The 16,304-nt window shown below is 46.6% G+C and overlaps 1 protein-coding gene across 1 annotated transcript in view; it reads left to right on the plus strand.

Annotated features, from left to right (window-relative positions):
* Nucleotides 1–16,304, plus strand: part of LOC119382849 (leucine-rich repeat-containing protein 24) — a 266,364-nt gene that overhangs the window by 174,877 nt on the left and 75,183 nt on the right. Inside the window, exon 2 of the mRNA XM_037650727.2 lies at nucleotides 1,220–1,381. The gene's annotated coding sequence lies outside the window, so the exon portion shown is untranslated. The remainder of the gene's footprint in view (nucleotides 1–1,219; nucleotides 1,382–16,304) is intronic.

Consider the following 16,304-nt stretch of genomic DNA (forward strand, 5'->3'; position numbering starts at 1 on the left):
GTGACGGAGCGCGGCACTGCGCCTCCTGGCGACAGAGCTGAAACGGATAGCACGCAATTTTCCTCTCCGGTGTCAAATCAGTCACGACCGCGCGTAAACACGAGAAGGCCCGCAGAGAAGAGAGTGCGTGGCGTGTGATGTTTCTTATATATAGATAAGTAAAGCACCCTGACTTAAAGTCACTCATCGTTGAGAATCTCTCCCTATCGCCGCACACACACACATATCGAGGGACTTGTCGTAACGCCGCGGACGGTGCCTTGTCTTAATTTGCGATCGGTTCGCCATCGCCTAATTTTCGTTTTCTACGAATCCGTCATGCCGCCATGTTCGTTTTTCGAGAGTTTTACATTTGAGAGGTGCTGTTGCTTTCTTCATGTTTGCGTAGTGCTAAACTGGTCGCGGTTCTCGACACGCGAAATCAGTCGCGTTGTTTTGTTGTAACCGCGGAAAAGTGGCTTAGGCCCGTACCACCGAGGAGGACTGGCCACCCAATAGTTAATAAATGAAATGCATGAACAAAGAAATACGTGAAGCAATACTTACCACTGAGAAGCTCTTTCGCTTTCTTTCTTTTTTGTGTTTTCGTTTTGGAAGCGGTAAGTTGCGTAAAGTGTGCCCCTTCGTTGTTTAACATAGCTTTTTTTTTACATCGCTTCGTGGCTGTATTCCATCATTTGTGTAAGAAATAATGCGTCTTTTAGAATTTTCCCCTCATTACGTTTACATCTAGCGATGAAAGTATGGATGGAATTAGGCACTCACTTCTTGAGTAATCAGGTACTATACGCTCGAACACACTTACACCGAAGCATTTTATGTCCCTGTGATACTTCAGGGATTGTATAAAGACTGTGTAAAGTAGTTTATCGCATTCACTCACATAATACTTGCACAGAATAATGTTCGCCCAATATCAGTTAACTGTTCGTTATAGTATTGTTCTACTACCAGCTAACTGTTAGCTTAATGTCGGCCACTGTTGGCAAAAGTTGGCTGTGCCCTTTTATAGCAGCGTCATGAAGTAATACACGCGCACTACAATGCGTCTACCTCATTATCTATCGTATATGCTTCGCGCCCTACGAATTCGGGGAAATTCGCCGGAATTTCTTTTGATTTTGATGAACTTGTCGCCCTGTTGCTGACTTCTGCAGAACTGATTTGTCTACAAGGTCGAGTAAAACAAACAACTGTCCATTTGTTTACCGTTTTCCAGGTGGCGCTCGCATGGTTCGCAGGCTGGCTTTGTAAACCAATGCTAAGAAATTGTTCTTGACGCAACAAGCGTCGCCGTTGCCCTGCTTCTGCGGGAAGACTCTTCGCCCGTCAAGCCATGCCAGGATAACTGGCTGTCACAAGCTCTCCTCACATCATAAAGGTGAGTTGATTCGTCACTTCTTTGTCAGTATTTAATTTTGTTACGTGCGGGATGCCTCCAATTAAGTTCAGTTAAACTAATTATCTATGAATGCCACTGGCTTCCTGGATAAAAGAATTGATACACAGCTCGAAATTTTTCAAAGGATCAAGAATCTTATCGGCTAGCCCGGTCTATGCATTGAAGTAATCAAATGTATTCTGCTAGAGCAAAGAAATAAATAGCCGAGGACCCCGTATGTGACCGCTCTGTTAAGCGCAACAGCATCGCGGTCCATATGGTGCATCGTGCCCATTTTTTTGCGCCCCAATCCGCAATGGGACTGTGACACACTTGCTGTGAACCACAGGCCCGCATTTAGGCCGTCTTCGTCACCTCCGTGCAACAGGCCTCGGGCCTGGCCGACCATCCGACCCTGAACGCTGGATTCACGGGCCGTTCCACCGCTCATTGTTAGACATCATACACGAAGCAAATTTCTATGCGTATTTATGACATCACGTAGTGCTAAGCCTAAGGGCAGGATTTTTAAATTACAAAGAAAAAGGAAATGAAAACGAGAGTAGTCGTAGTCGGTAGGGATATCAATATTTATGGCCTTTTTAGGTCCGAAGACTCGGGGAGTACGTGACCCACTTAAATAACGTTTTAGCTTTTACGTGCCGAAAACCACGATATGATTATGAGGCACGCTGTAGGAGAGCACACCGGATTAATTTCGACCTTCTGGGGTTCTTTAACGTGCACCTAAATCTAAGTAAGCGGGTGTTCTTGCACTTCGACCCCATTGAAATGCGGCCGCCATGGCTGGGAATCGAACCCGCGTCTTTGAACTTAGCAGCGTGACACCTTACGTGCTAAGATAGCACAGCGGGTGTTACTTTTGAGGATGATAGCTACGCAAAATACCTCTGGGAGTCTATATATTGTGCTGATTTAGTTCGATTGGTGACGGTGATCGCGCGCAACGCAAGCGATGACGACAGTGCTAGCCAAGCACACGCGCGCATTACCAATGGACAGAGGAGACAGTCTTCGGACAACAAATAAGATATAAAATAAATAAATAATCAAAATGATATATACTTTCGTGCTTTCGATTGTTTTTCGGTAGCAAAAACGATCCCAGTCGAATGTTCAGACAGGACGCCTATGTTTTAAGCTGCAGAATTTGCAGAAGCTGCATGCAGAACATGCAGAAGCTGCATGTTTAAGCGCAGGAAACACAGACACAAGAATAAGACACTAGCGCTAGTATGTCTTCTCGTGTCTTATTTTTTAGTGTCTGTGTTTCCTGCGCTACAAATTGGTTTAGAAGTTCGATCAGAGCTGCCAATGTATATAACTGCATGATTAGTTGTCAAGTGTGACGACCATATTGTGACAATGCAAAACGCTTTGCAACCTGACATCGTGAATATATAGCGATATCGCGTTATGAATGAATGAATGAATGAATGAATGAATGAATGAATTAGTGCCGTGCATTTGTGACGTAATACCCCACCAATTATTCTTATGAAGGCCGCACTTCATGGTTATTGAACGCACTGTCCATTTCATTTCATTATACAGATTGATCCATGCCGTATTTATTGAAAGCACTAAACATTTTATTCGCGGAGCGGGCCTTTTAAGGTTATGCAAAACCAGTAAACTCTGAGCGCCTTTGGAATATTACGCCAAACGTCCGTGGAAATTCACTACCTCAATCCGCAGTGATTCAAGAATATCTTTGTTGCCCCCCCCCCCTTCCCAGAAAAAAAAAAAAGCTCTTGAATGGCGCAATAAAAAACGATCACGTATGCGACTGAGGAAGAGTGTGAAAAAGAGACGCTACGGGCTCGTAGCGAAAACCACTTAAACAGAGAGCCTTTCCCGTTTTTTGACAATAAACCAGGCATCGTCTTCTCGGCCCAAGAAGAAAACTTGCCGACTTTACGCTGCAGGTGGCTTCGCGCGGCTTGCCCTGTCCAGGGCCTGCGGGGGTGGCACTGCGACATTATGACCGCGAATTGGTTTGAATGCGGCCGTTGGTGGTCGCGATTCGCGAGATAAACGGGCCGGGGTTTTAGCGAATCAAGGCGCGTCCGGACCCCGGGTGCCGGAACACAATAGCGACGCTCCGGTCCGGCTGAGCCACGCGGTGGCAAAAAAAGAAGCTCCAGAGACGGGGCGAGGGGAAGGAGATCGAAAGAGGGGGCTGTTCCTATACGAAGGCGGTGGCGGGCGAGCCGGGATGGGGAAGAGTCCACGTCGGTTGGGCCCGCAGCGCCAAGTAGCTTTTCGTCTTGCGAGGATTTGTAGGCTCGCGCTGTCCTAGACCCCGGCCGCGCGCAGTGATCAGTATTCCGGAGACACGAGGCCCGCTTTGCCCTCTGCCGCCTTTTCCCGTCCGGCGCTTCTTCTTCTTCCTCGTCCACTGCTTCTCTCTTTGTTCTTCGTCCTCTCTGCCTGAGGGTTTCGCCGGCACCTCTCCCAATTTCTCCTATATCCCCGCCACCACTACCGCTGCTGCTGCCCTCTAGAGGAGGCGATTGGCCCCCTTTTCGGCAGGCCAAATTCTCTTCTCCCAGTGGCCTTTCGACGTCCTCGTTTTCAAGCAAAACGAATGAATCCGTAGACCCCAGCGAGTGCTAAGGAAAGTACAGAAAATAAACGCTAGGAACGCTACCTAAATATAAGCGGGAGCAGAAGGAGGAGGGGGGAGGGGCTGAACGATGGAGACGGCGCAAAGACTTCGAGATCCGTCAAGACAGGCCAAACTGCCATTGTGCCCTTCCGCATTGCCTTGTATTCGTCGGCAGCTTTGTTTCGCGAGGATTTTCTTTCTCCTTTCTTCCGGCCATTGGGTTTGCCACGCAACCATGTCGGAGGCAGGCTGAAAAAAAGTTTTGCGAGCTGACAGCGAGCGACAAAGCAGATGCGGAGGGAAGCGGAGAAATGAGTGGCACCACGGGAAGAAGGATAGGAAGGGGGCCTCCCTATACGAACACGCTCGAGGATGTAAAAATAGTGGAGACCTGGGCTACTTTTTGATGCTTGTCCGTCCCTCAGAGCGAAATCGATGGCAGCCCGTTAGGAGATGGTAGGACGTTTGTTCTCGTTTCGAGTAAGGGGAGAAGACGCGCGTTGGTCTTAAGGGGATTCGCGCTTTTCCCCAACGCGAGCGCCTTTCTCTTATGTTTTCACCCAGCGGGCAGGCAGGCAGGATACCCATGCTTGCCGAATTCGCGTACTTTTCAACCGTGACCATGTTTGGACGCTGTCGTTCGGCTGGCTCAACTTGAGAGCGGGGCAGATCTGTGAATGGGCCAGTTTCCTTGCGTCGCATTTGTATAGCGCTGAATTCTGTTTTCTGTGGCGTTCCTGGCACGTAAATGCGGTATAAGTGCAACGAGGCTTTGAGGCGATGATAAAAACACGTTTATATAGAAAGAAGAAGCTTAAAGAGACTACGATTCGCTTTCGGCCGAAGTGCATGTGGGTGTGCTGATAACTAGAGTGAGCTAGAAAGGTCTCTGCATTGATACCATCACGATCTGGAAAGAAACGGGCTACAATTCGGGAATAAGATGCTTAGTTCCGACAAGCCTATATACATAGTCGCGCAGTGCAGCGCTTCTTGCGTATCCCTAGCGTGTTTGAATGACATTAAGCGAAACTTTGGTCATTATTAGTCCATACGAGATATATTAAGATTTCAATTGCCCTGACGCTGGTATATGCATACTATGGCAACATCGTTGGAATGAGTGCATTGTCTTAGTCATCTCTAAATTACTGTCAGCGAAAGGTAGATTTATGTTCTTTTTTTTAATTAAGCGCGTATAGCGCTTCTTCAGGTGACGTCAGCGCCGCAGATTGCAGCAGCGGATACCATCTGCAACTTAAACGGCCTGTCTGACCGCAAGTGACGTCTGATGCACACACGCGCGATGAGTATGCTGTTGGATTGGAATTCTGGTCGCATATAGTACAGAACTCGGCTACTCTAGCTGCTACGTCACAGGCGCATGCCTCGTCGGGCGGAAGACGCCTTAAAGGGACCCTCTAACACTTTTCCAGACCTCATTATTTTACATTTTTTACTTGCGGGTTGCGTAGACTGAAGGCTGGAGAGATTAGTGCAGCAAAAACGGCAGCGATAGGGGCCCCCAGTCTGAAGGTATTCAGCCTAAAACACTCAAAATACAATAAAAGGGAGGCCCACCCTCAACTCGATTTTCGCGGGGTGACCTGACCACGTTTCACTCGCCCTGTGACGTTTGATGGCGCCCCAGTGAAATGAACTGTAAGGTCCCTAGATAAAAAAGTAAAACTTGTTTTTTCTAGGGACCTTAATGAACTGAAAGATCCTACGTACGGGAAGCTTGCATGCAATGTTGCCCCTTCTTTCCAACGTAATGATGACGCTGTTGCGACAGTAACAAACAATGTGGTGCATGAAGAGTGAACTGCGCGCGCGAAACGAGGCAGATCGCGAACGCCTCTATCATGGTTTGCAGTTTTAATCATCTTTCTTGTTGCGACGGCGTCTATATCAACGCTCTTACATTTTTTTCCCTTCAGTTTCTTCAAACAACGGCACCTGGGGCGTCCCCAGCGCGTTTCCTCCAGCGCCGTGGCGTTCGGCGCATTCTTTGCCGGGCGCTGCAGTTTTAAAGCTGAAAAAGTATAAGATCGTTCGTCTATTTGGTGTTCAGTGAAAAAAGCATGCTAAAGAAAAACTAAACCCAATAATAACCCCTTCTGTGATGCAACGCCATGATTACTAACGTTACATCTATCCAATCAAAAGCCTGCGCTCTTCTTCGTCATTTCCGCCCGCAATAGTTCTGGTGAGCGCCACTACGCGTTGATGCGGTCGGCAGCAATGTAGGCGTTTCAAAAAAAACTGTTGCTGGGCCCCTTTAAAGAATATTCTGCGTGCCACCGTTATTTTATTGTCTTTTCGGAGAGTTTCTCAGTGTTATAGTATAAACAAGCATTTGGGCATAAATTGCCCTTCATTTAATAATCATATATGTGGAGCAGGCACGAGAATAAACTTTGCCGGAGATGGGAAACAAAAGGACATTTTACGCGCCAGGCGTCTGAAGACGCCTGGCGCGTTTTCACAACGTCGACGTGCAGTGTCCACGAACCGCCGTTCAATCGAACGTACGTGCATACAAGTATCATTATAGGAACCCTTTATCAATGGCGAGTTCGCAGTGTCGTGTGCTATGTGGAGCAGGCACGAGAATAAACTTTGCCGGAGATGGGAAACGAAAGGACATTTTACGGACGACAGATGATGAATTATTTGATTACATTGTCCTATAGCAGCCATGCATAAAGTACCATCGCAAATCAGTCCATACAGCCGTGAAGGGCAACTGAGACTCCGGTCGTATGAATTTTTTTTTTGTTTAGGCATCATTAACCCACGCGTTTACCCATGAAGCACGCGATATCGCGATTTAAATTTCCCGTTTTCTCGAATGGTCAAAATCAATAAAAACTCTAAATATGGGCGCTTCGGGCACTTTGATTTTCGATGAAGCTGACCAGATATATAGCAGACACTCTGAATATCCGGGTGTATGCTTGTATAACGATGGTTATAAACATACGAAGCCAACAGACAAGCAAAAGGAAGCCAATAGATGTTTAGGAGAAAATTCGAAGCGCAGGGCAGATTGAAATTCGTCTACCTGTCTAAGTTTAAATTTATGTATGCATATTGGATAAGTTAACGAGAAAACGTGACGTTTTTCTTTTTAATAACGGGAGATGGAAATGAAGGCGGAAGTAACTAGAACTGTCCATCGGTGTAGAAACCGAGCCAGTGAGCTCGGTGGGGTGGGCGGTTTTTTAGCAATTTGTATATACGGCTTTCATTTCGTAAAGCATCGTTCTCGGTTACGTTCAATAATTCCGTTTCTTTCCAAGGTTTTGCACATAAACCGCAGGTTAAGATGGTAAGCTGAACTAGCTGGTCGGTGTTCGTCATGAAATTTTCGTGCAGCGCTCACAGGTATGACAAAGGACGTTGTTTCTCGCGTTCTCGTTGTTTCTTCCGTCCTTTGTCCTACCACGGCCGGACTGGAAAGTCGCGAGAGTGTTTGCGCGCCTTTCCAGTCCGGCCGTGGTCCTACCCGTGATTGCACGAAATGTCATCATAAACCAAACAGTCCAACACAAAAAATTGGGGCGATTCCCGCCCATGTCTTGTGGGAATCGGTTTCCTGCGAAGCAGCCAGTGGGTAGTTCTATGCTGCATGTTTTCCCTTTGAGTCAAGCATTACGAGGTGGATCGACGTGTCTTTGTAAGTGCAGTAGTTGCGTGCACATCGTGGGGTTACCAGGCACGACGACAACACTGGCGTTTAAAGGGTGACTAATGATCTGACTTAACGTCAGCACTAACGTTATAGCACATACGCCAGCATTATCGAAACGAAGTGCACTTTACGGTGCGATGATCCGAATGTCATACCTAACATTCGTTAGCTTATTTTTCCGGGATCGACCAACGCTTGAATACAGCTTTCTGAATCGTAGGAATACAAATGTAATGTTTATTAGACTGCTATAAAGGCGTATCCAACACTGGAACCACAAGTGACGTTAAGCTGACATGATACCTGCATCGTAGGAGTACGTATACAATGTTTTTTGCTTAGTTATAAAATTATAAAACCAGCTCTGCAACCACAACTGAAGTTGCACCGACATTACGCTGCACAGGGTTTCCTTCTAAAGCAGTTTCCAGACCTGACGTGGCTCCGTGGTGAATACCTGACCGCCACGCAAAATGCTTGGGTTCGGTTCCTGCTGAAATCCTGATTTTTATTCTTTGCATTCGTCGGGTCAACGCTGCAGGTGTCGGTTTTTACCAATGTCTGCTGTCACCCTTCTTTGGTAGATATAAACTGTCAATAACCTGTGGCGCATACCCGTATACCACGGTTCGTGGTAAACGGGTATGTGGCATACCTGTCTGGAGGAAAGGGTTTGACGGCGTACGCGACAGGATTTTCACGTTATTCATGTCATGACCAGACAGTCATAGATAGATAGATAGATAGATAGATAGATAGATAGATAGATAGATAGATAGATAGATAGATAGATAGATAGATAGATAGATAGATAGATAGATAGATAGATAGATAGATAGATAGATAGATAGATAGATAGATAGATAGATAGATAGATAGATAGATAGATAGATAGATAGATAGATAGATAGATAGATAGATAGATAGATAGATAGATAGATAGATAGATAGATAGATAGATAGATAGATAGATAGATAGATAGATAGATAGATAGATAGATAGATAGATAGATAGATAGATAGATAGATAGATAGATAGATAGATAGATAGATAGATAGATAGATAGATAGATAGATAGATAGATAGATAGATAGATAGATAGATAGATAGATAGATAGATAGATAGATAGATAGATAGATAGATAGATAGATAGATGGGGAAGAAATAACAAGATGGCTTTCGCCTTCGAGTCGTCTTAGGCGAATGCTTAAGGGATCCTGTGAGTTTTCATCTCCAGCACCTGGAGAAGCAAGCCAGGCGTGGAACTAATAAGCTATCACCTTTAGCGTATCACTAAAGTTTATTCCTCTCTTCACTTTCATATTCGACGCCATGTAAATTGCCCCAATTTCTAGCTCTCTTGTGTCGTATTACTGTCACGTGATCGAGACACCTTGCGGCAGTCGTCCTTCTTGAATGAATCGTTTCCGACAAGCCGGCTAGAACATCTGAGAATATTTCATTTCAGTGCCACTGCAGTACTCATAGCAAGTGCAATGCTTCACGATCGCTGCTGTTGAAGAGCTCGGCTTCGGTGAAGCAGTGGAGGACACTGCCATGCGCGAAGCCACCACGCACGAGCCATCTGAGAGGCTCTTGCTCAAGAACAGTTTCCTCATATAGGTCGACCACCGCGCGTCAGTGCGCCTCACAACTACATAGCGTACGATTGTGTGGCCAGACTCACAATGAGCCCGGATGATTTCCGGCGTGTTCTCGTGAATGGACGACCGCCCACGGCCAAGCTTCGTAATCACCGGATTAACAATGCGTCCCCCCACCATTAGGATCAGTGGGAAGTGCGGAGGAGCACTCCATTCCCGGTGCCGCTTCCGAGGGAAAAAATCTTTCCCTGACATATGCTATAGTATGCATATAAACCACGGTATATATCGAACGCAGGCGCACTCTATTCTGCGCTCATAAGTGATTCTCTTGTTCATAGTCTGTTGCCCGTAGTTCATTGGTCTAAAACGCACTGTTCTAAGAAATTTGGCATTCGTAAGATTCAAGCATGGTCGGAACAAAGATGACGCATCGGATATTGACAGTGACTCGAGCAGCAGCTCCGTTTTATGGATTCAGATCGAACTTTCTCACTTGCCAAAGTACTAGGAATATCAACATGAAAAGTCCATCCCAGAACAATGAAGGAGATTCAACGCTTTTTTGAAGACACTGACCATTGCGATGAGTGATATAATTGAGCTGCATCGTATGTGTGTGCTCCAGACATCGCGGGCTTTGCTAGAACTCATTGAATACAAGAATTTCTCTTTTTTTTTTTCTCAAGCCAGGCAATAGAAGTTTATCCAATTTAGTTCCACGAGAACTGCATCATTAGTTCCTGCCGTGCAGCACTGACATTGCGCTCTATCTTCTAGAATATCTTTCAGTCAGGGGTATCCAAGTGAAGCGTTAATATGCCTCAGGCATATTAACGTGTTCTGGATCTTTCTTTATAATAGAAGTTGTATGACATTGATTAAGCAGGTTTTTACTCGATATGTAAACAGGTAAGCCAAGTGGATCATTTTGTATTGGCGTATCGTTTGTAGTTGCAAGCAAGGGTAGTACATATATTTCGCCGCTCATTTTAGAGTGTCCCACATTCGCTGCGCAGTGGGCATTGCTAATCAAGGAATATAGAGTCATTGCACTAAACACTAAACTGCACGAACATTGATGATTCGAACATTGTTGTTTCCGAAAGGGTGTGCTGCTCGATGCGACCAGGCCCATCGAGGCCTACTAACAGTCAGAGGCGTAGCCAGAAATTTTTTTTGCGTGTGTGTGTGGGGGGGGGGGGGGGGGGCACCTGCTTGATTTGGAGTGGGTGTCGGGCAGGCAGATGTGATCGAGTGTCATTTTGAGCTCTGTATGCCATGGCAAAAGAAAATTACGGGGAGGGGGTGGAGGAAAGGCCCGGTGTGCCCTCCCCCCCCCCCCCCCCCCGGCTACGTCATTGCTAACAGTTCATGAAAACCGATTGGGCGTCGCGTTCTATAGACATTTTTTTCATGTTGCTACTTACTTTTGTCCTTGTCGGCGTCATTCGTTTATCTTCCTATTTTCTTTTTTCTTTCTTTTCTCCTGAGGCAGGCGTTGTGCCCTTCCATGTGGCAATTTCCAGCTTGCTCCCTCCCTATCTTTTTCTTCTGTCTGCAGGTGTGTTAGTGCATGCGTATGAAATAATAATAATAATAATAATAATAATAATAATAATAATAATAATAATAATAATAATAATAATAATAATAATAATAATAATAATAATAATAATAATAATCGTCAAGAAAGCTCTCCCATTTTCGCACATATTTGCCTCCATGCGCGCAAACCCTTTGTCGTTCATTTTCTAATATCCTCCACGACTACCTCATAGATAATTTATTCTGACATAACGGAGAACCACGTAGTTATCATACACACCGAAAGGCAAAGCAGGGTGTTCCTATTATATCTGCTTACAATACGCCTGGCACATCACTTTGAACGAAAGACAGCTTGCGTGACGTAGAATTGACGCAAGTAAGCTCAACGACGCCATCGTGTATTGAGGGCGCGTGTTTTACCTAACTTGCGCCAAGTATGTTTTTTTTTTATTTTTTATTTCGCGCACTCTAAAGAAAAGCTGAAAAAAAAAACAACGAGCAGGGCAGTTATCTTAACATAGATGAAATAATCCGACGCTGTTGTGGAAGCGTTACAACTTTTCTATTGAATATTTTTCGGTAGAGCTAATATTTTAAATGTTACTTAGCAATCCTTGTTAATTACCCAGCTTGGAGGATTGGAAGTTAGCGTAGATGAAATGCCCCTGCGTTTCAGAACAAGTGATACAGCTTTCGTATCGAAAAAATTTTCGCTAGAGTTACTAATTAATAAGTTAATTAAGCAATTTTTGTTAACTCGAAGACGTTCTTTTCCCCGGAGGGCCCGCGGCAATTAGGGAGTGCAACGACTGCTGTTCGCCGCGGTAGTCTTGGTTTCGTGGTTTTACTGTTGTCCCGAAGGTCGCGGGATCGAATCCCGGCCGCTTCGGCTTTATTTCGATGGAGGCGAAATGCTAGAGGCCCGTGTACCTATAGATATAGGCGCACGTTAAAGAACACCAGATGGTCAAAATTTCTGGAGTCTTCCACTACGGCGTCCCTCATAACCATATTGCCACGCGTGTTTATTATTTTCTTTTGGTATGGTCACACCCGCAAAGACCGTTAGCAACACTCGGCGCAGAATGCGCCGTGGTTTAGGGACGTAAAACCCCAACAACTATTATTATTGACGTGATGCATACGGCTCAGAACAATACTGGGCCAATCCTAAACGTGCAGCGCATAGTTTTTTTTTTTTAATACTAGGGTCCAGTTAGCTGAAAACACTCTGTGTACGCCACAGCCGAAGTTATGTCCTCCAATTAAAGGGCATCGTTTGACGCAGCGACTGTTCCATTGCCGGCGTCCTGTCTCGTTCGAAGAGAATTGCGGACGTCCCGCTAACGACGGAGACGTGATAACAAGAGGAAGCGCGCTGGCGGTCGCCCGAAAAGCTTCTTTTGTCACGCCAGTTTCCGCTGGTCCGTCCATTCGGCGGCCAGGGCACTGAAAATGACATCCCGTGCAAAGCGATCGATCCAAGAAAGGAGCCCCTCCGGCGAACAACCTTCGCCTATAGTACACAGAGGAGATTGAAAATTTCGCTTCACTGGCAGCCGACTAACCATTGCCTAATTATCTCTATACGGTACTATAACCAAGCATTGTCAACACTACGAAACAGCGTCCCCTCTTGTTAAGCTTACATTAAGAAAAAGAAGAGTTTGAACAATATCGTAAACGTAAGGTATACGCTGTCTCTAAAGGGCAGTCCCATTGTCGATTCTCTGTAGCGGTTCATGACGGTTTCTCACAGCAACGGTGCATTAGGCGCCCCATCAAGCCAATTCAGTCGTCCGCTTTGTCGCTTGTTCGTTTTTGCTGCCGGTTTGATGCGTTTGCCTTAAAAACACTCGAACCGCGCTTGTTTTTCTTTTTGTTTCTGTATGCGTTTGGGCGCACCGTAACCTAATTTGAGCGTTTAACTTCATGGTTCTTCTATTGACCGAACAAAAACGGACACAAAATATATTTTTTCAAGAAACGGTAATTCGCGAAGGAAAGACGTATTTAAAAAAAAAAGCTAATTCGAAGATTCGTTGGCAGGAATTGTTCTGAAATAAAGTGACAGAAGCAAAGCGGGCAGTGACGTCCGCTGATAAAATTGAGCTACGTCAGCAATAAATTAAGAATCACTACACATCAAAATTACTTTTAAAGGCAGAGAATAATAACAAAAGCCAAGGTGCTCGGTAGCTAAGGTATTAAACTAGCAACGACCATGTGACAGGGAACGCACCGAAGCGGAAAGCTGGGAAAACTTTTCTGCCTTATCTTGCTGCATTATAATGATAGACGGAAGGTTAGTACTTTCATTGCCTTTGCAATGAACAAAACACAAAACAGAGGTGTCATAATAGGCTATTTGCCTTTGCCGTGATCTAAGCTCGCATAATATTAATTTTTAGAGTTTAACGTCCCAAAATCACGACATGATTATGAGGGACGCCGTAGTGGAGGGCTCCGGAAATTTTGACCACTTGGGGTTCTTTAACGTGCACCTAAATCTAAGCACACGGGCCTCAAGCATTTGCGCCTCCATCGAAAACGCGGCCGCCGCGGCCGGGATTCGATCCCGTAACCTTCAGGTCAGCGGTCGAGCACCATAACCACTAGACCCCCGTGGCGGGCGATCTAAGCTCGCATTCTTTTATCTAGTTTTCTGCAAGTTACGCCGCGTCTAGTGGCTTAATGGTTATTTTGCTGCCGAGCACGAGGTCGCAGGTACGAATTCCTGCCGTGGTGGCCGCGTCTCGATGGAGCAAATTGCAGTAAGAGAGAGAATAGGAGCACTCGCGTCCGTGCGTTTGTGCGCTTAAATACATGTACCAAAATACCAGATTTTCGCAGTATTAAGTTTTATAACATCTATACGAGGGGGAAGAAAATGAATGATGAAAGCTGGCTTTTTCTGTTTCATTCTCGCGCGAGTAGACTGCTATAGTCCAGGAGTCCACTGGTAGTCACCACGTACGCTCTCCGTACTACCTGATTCTGCAATCTTGAACTGAACTAGTGCTGCCGTCCTGTCGTCCATGGTAATTTTATGAAGGAATTTCAAGTTTATTCGGAGCCCTTCCTTCATTACGGCGTTGTTCATGGCTATTGCATTGCTTTGGGACGCCGTGCCTTATGACAGGTCAGTCGACGGACTGCTGCCTTCGACTAGACAGTAACAAAGTGTATATTGCTGCGCGTCTAATTTAGGCACATGAGAAATACTGAGATAACTTCATGCTTGTGATGTGCTGCAGGTAGACACGGACCAGGAAAAAAAAAAAACGAGAAAACACAGGGTGATGCGCACAGAGTGATTCTGGTCCGTGTCTACCTGCAGCGCATCACAATCATGAAGACGTACCAACTAGCCCCTATTGCCTCCTTATTGCGGTAACTTATTAAGGCGAGAGCCTTAGATGCCTCATCAAACGCGAAAATTGACCGTCGGTGTCATTATGAGTGATGCATAAAATAATCATGTGAAGACGTCACCATATGACGTCATTATGACGTCATCACATGACTTCGTCGCTTGGTAAAAGGTAGGCCGATCACGGAAGCAATGCAAAACCCGGGGAGGTGCACAAAGCTTGGAATGCCTCCGATCTTGGAGGCAGTGTAAAACTTTCGGAGCGGGAGGCGGGAGGATCAATGCATCGACTGAGAAGAGGGAAAAAAAAAAGATGGCTTTCGCCTTCAAGTTGCCTCAGGCGAATCATAAGGCACTCTGTGAGTTCTTCCTTCACGCTGTCACTCCCGAACGACGCCTCCTCCCACCCTCTGCTTTAATAAATGTGAAATATTGGAAGAATTGGTCGCAGAAAGAGGGCCGGTGTGGCCAAAAAAATCTAGATGGGAAAGCCGTACACGCCCTGCTTTGACCACAGTTTCAAGAGCGCAAAATCAGACGGGGAAAAGCCCCGTTCCTTTGTCAAAAATACGGGCTTCGGCGTTCGCTCGCGCGCATCGAGGAAGAATGCGATAAACGTCCTCCCAACGCCATCGGCCACTCGTCCTTCCATGGCAGGGTGTGCTGCTGGAGAAGAACCAGGCACTGCCAATATCTCTGCTCTTCACGGTCACGACCCGCGCTCCAGTAGTCCCGAGCGATAAAGAATAGAAACGGCGCTGACGCATCAAGAGCTATGGGGCGTGGTAACAAATATACTAAGGTATTAGGAATAAAAAGAAACAAAGCAAAACAATGGGTCTTTCAGAATCTTACTGCTACTTGCGAGCACAGTCGAGGCACGAGGTGAAACTACAAGGACCGAAATAGGGAGGAGAGAGGACGGAGAAGAAAAGCGGCATAACGCTGCGCTCGAAACCAGGCTCACACTCCCCTTCTTTTCTCAATCTCGGTCAGCTTTTGCTTAGCCTGAGCCTGAACGACGCAGCCAGCAGTGGTGAGGCAGGATTTCCGGACTTCGCGCTAGCCCGACCACGAACAGGAGAAGAAGCCGACGCCGTGTGGTGGTGCTCTTTTTTATATACGCCGCGCGAGAACGGGGCGACAAAGCGGGAAATGGGAGGTGGCGGGGAGGGTAAGTATAGGAGAAGGAATGGGAAAAGGGAAGTACTGGGGTATAAACTTCCTCTCCTCCCTATTGTCGGTGGTCGTTGTTTTTCGGTTCGATTTATTGCGTTTTCCCGTCGCGTCGGATGGACTTTCCTGTTCTTCAGCCATGGACAGCGAGAGGGAGGGAAAGGGAGGGATGACGTCGAAGGTGAGGAAAAAGAAGCTAATTCTGCAGCCTTTGCGGCTCAGCATTTAGAAAAGAAAGCGGGGAGGAGGGAAATCTAGCTCTTCCTAACGTCGGGTGGGTTTTTGCGGAAACAAGCGAATGAGCAACGGAGTTTGTGATGAAAGTAGGGGCGATAGGGAAGCGGGATCTGGGATAGTGTGTAGAGGGGAGGCGAAGAGTCAATTGTTGGCTCCGTGCCGGGGAACAAGCAATGTCGAAATGAGAGAATGAAGGAGCTAGCCGCATTGTACGGTAACGACGACGAGCTCGAACAGCGGTGGCGACAGAGAGACGCTGCGGGCGCGAAGAAAAGACAGGAAGCGACGGGGGTGCTTGACTCCTGCCGGCGGCGCCGTCGCTACGGGAAGAGATGTTAGAACTTCCGGCTTCGCGGGGAGGGAAGGAGCAACGACACGCCGTCAGCAGAATGAGGAGACGCACGACTGGACGGGCTTCGAAGAAGAGGCTAGCCGCCGGTGTGCTCGGCCGCGACGCGTCTTGGACTGATCGCAATGTGTCTCGATTATGGGAGTCGCGGACGGCCGGAGAGTGCGAAGCACCAGAGCTGGCTCGCAGGAAATGCGGGAGTTTGGTGTGTTTAACGAAAACGTGCTGACATTGTCCACTGAGAAGGCGCGTGAACTGGCGTGATGTGTTGAATAACAGATGCACGCCTATCAGCGCTTGCT

This window comes from Rhipicephalus sanguineus, chromosome 2 (genome assembly GCF_013339695.2).
Source record: "Rhipicephalus sanguineus isolate Rsan-2018 chromosome 2, BIME_Rsan_1.4, whole genome shotgun sequence".
In the NCBI taxonomy this organism is placed as follows: Eukaryota; Metazoa; Arthropoda; class Arachnida; order Ixodida; family Ixodidae; genus Rhipicephalus; species Rhipicephalus sanguineus.